The sequence below is a fragment of the Penaeus vannamei genome, chromosome 9 (assembly GCF_042767895.1).
Source record: "Penaeus vannamei isolate JL-2024 chromosome 9, ASM4276789v1, whole genome shotgun sequence".
Lineage (NCBI taxonomy): Eukaryota > Metazoa > Arthropoda > Malacostraca > Decapoda > Penaeidae > Penaeus > Penaeus vannamei.
In genome coordinates, this window is record NC_091557.1 from 42413180 (window position 1) to 42415679 (window position 2500).

The window sequence follows — 2500 nt, forward strand, 5'->3', positions numbered from 1 at the left end:
TTATTACTAATTATGAATAGTGTAATGATGTCAGTAGCTATAGGACAATAACACTATGGGAAGATTCTACTTTATTAATATGTAAGAGATAATTATATGTATAAACTGTAGGTAAGATAAAATTCAGTTAACTTCCACATATTTTTCATATTGTTTCATGGCCCCTCAGAAAGTACCCCTTGGCCCCCATATTGGGAACCCCTGATGTTGAGTGATATTGATAGACAGTTTGATAAATGAGGAAGTGAGAGAATTTTGTGGTGTTAATGTGGATATAATGAGAAAACTGGGAGAGTGATACAGTTCTGACATGCATAGACAATAGAGAATGATCTGGTGGCTAGGAGGGTGTATGTAAAGGAAATGAATAGAGGGAGAGGGAGACTTGAGACAGAACTGGAGTGATGGAAAGGAAATGTATATATTAGGGAAGGTGGAATGAGCTGGAAGGAGGAGTGTCGGATGTATGGAGTTGAAATAACTAAGGCTTTCTCCTTGTGACCATCTAGTACAGCATTAAGGCAGCTGGCAGCATAATGGAATAGACGGGATTAGCTGAAGAAGAATTTCTCTATTTTTCCTATTTGCATGCAAACGTGATTACAACCTAGCCCCTATTAAAGGGTTGCTATACTACAGTTTATCAGTCTATTGCTCCCATGAGCAGATGTGACAAGAAGTTAAGTATATTCCAAATATATTTGTGTATAGACTAATGGATAATAGATTTTGATTCCACTCCCTCTGGGGCAGACTCAGTGTTGTTATGATGTAATACATCGAGGTTTTACGTACGACAAATATTTATCAGTATAATTTCAATTGGTTATGATAAACACAAGAATGAATTTATACTTTTGATATAAGTACTTACATATACAGCATTGTATATGCTCGTCTCCTGACGAGGATTCAATTCCCCTTGGAATCATGTAGCGTTGTAGATCCTTGTCCACATTACTTCATTGAGGTCAGATGGAGTCAGTTTAAATAACCAGTCAGTTCAAATAATATGAAATAATAACTATAATATAATCTAAGACTAACAGTCAATTTAATGAAATTTAAACAGATTTTCTTCTCCAAATTTCAGAACAAGATCGGCTTTATCCCTGGCCACATCTGCAATTAGGGATTAATTGGCACTATCTCCTAGTCTGGATCCCTCACATACAAAGCTGTTCATCAGACTACCCAAGTTGGCCCCAAACAGACCTTTAGCGTGGGCATTGGTGGATACCCCTTCACTAGCACTAACCTCATTGACTGTCTCGACACTTTCCCCAAGGTAAACAGCTTTAAGAATTGAGCAAATTTCAATTGTGTAGTATAAATTTATGGTAAAGACACAAACCAAAATACAAAATACAATTTTGAGACTGAGCGTCAGTGTTGCTGCATTAATTATTAATTGCATTCAATATTGAGGTGTTTCAAGGCAGCTGAAAATTGTATTTCAAGTTCTTAGGGAAAAGTATAATTTGCTAATGAATATAGTGAATTGTTAAAAACAGATAAATATCAGGTGGAAATAAGTATGAAAATAGACACTTATAACAATTTATAAGACAGTGTTATATTGCAGGATCCCAACGCAAAGGGTATTCTCATCAGTGAGATTGGTGGTGATGCTGAAGAGGCTACACCTGTGTCCTTAAAAAACATAATGCTGTAAGTTGTTTTGCCAAGTGTTAAGTTGTTAAGTTTTTGTTTTTAATCATTCCATTATTGGGAAGCTACCATGAATTGATACATTTGGGACTTAATTGATATTAAGGTAAAAAGTAAATTATTTTTCATTTTTGCTCTACAAAAGGACCTGAAGCCAAGCCTGTTTTATCCTTTATCACCAGTCTTTCTGCCCCACCTGGTCGTCGCATGGGACACGCTAGTGCCATCATCTCTGGAGGCAAGGGAGGTGCAAGATTAAGGCCCTTGAGAATGTAAGTTCTTTTCCTTTCTGTTTGTGTCGTATCACACACATACACCTTCACTTGCATGTGCCCACACTCATATGCAGGTACACACACTCAACAACATACACACCTTTGTATTTCTCTATCTGTATTGTACAAAACTGGGTGAACCAGACACAAGTATTTTTAGGGCAGCTTACGCATTTATCTACGTAATGAGAATGGTTTTGATAAGATAATTTCTTATAGAAGAATGCCTTTAACGATGTGATTTTCTCAATAACCCACAGGCTGGTGTAATCATGTCAAGGAGCCCTGTGCAAATAGGGAACATGTTACTGGCAGAGATGGAACTTCTTGAAAAATTGTAAGCTGATTGCTGGTGCAGAAACTTGGGGGAATTTACTGGATCAAGAGATGCCACATTGGTCCAGGGACTGAATCACTGACTCGGCAGGAAAAGTCACTTAGGGAACACATTTTTTAGCTTTTCTCTTACAAAGTTTTTTCATCCTGTATGCAGCCATGGAAGGGATTTAGAAACCTATGACAAAACGATTATATTCATGAATGGTCATTTACAA

At 37.0% G+C, this 2500-nt stretch overlaps 1 long non-coding RNA gene across 1 annotated transcript in view; it reads left to right on the top strand.

The window, feature by feature from the left end:
* Positions 1-2500, top strand: part of LOC113817042 (uncharacterized) — a 3599-nt gene that overhangs the window by 778 nt on the left and 321 nt on the right. The window contains exons 1-4 of the long non-coding RNA XR_011398761.1: positions 1-1288; positions 1586-1671; positions 1817-1943; positions 2207-2500. The exon at positions 1-1288 is cut by the window's left edge and continues 778 nt beyond it; the exon at positions 2207-2500 is cut by the window's right edge and continues 321 nt beyond it. This is a non-coding gene — a long non-coding RNA (uncharacterized lncRNA). The remainder of the gene's footprint in view (positions 1289-1585; positions 1672-1816; positions 1944-2206) is intronic.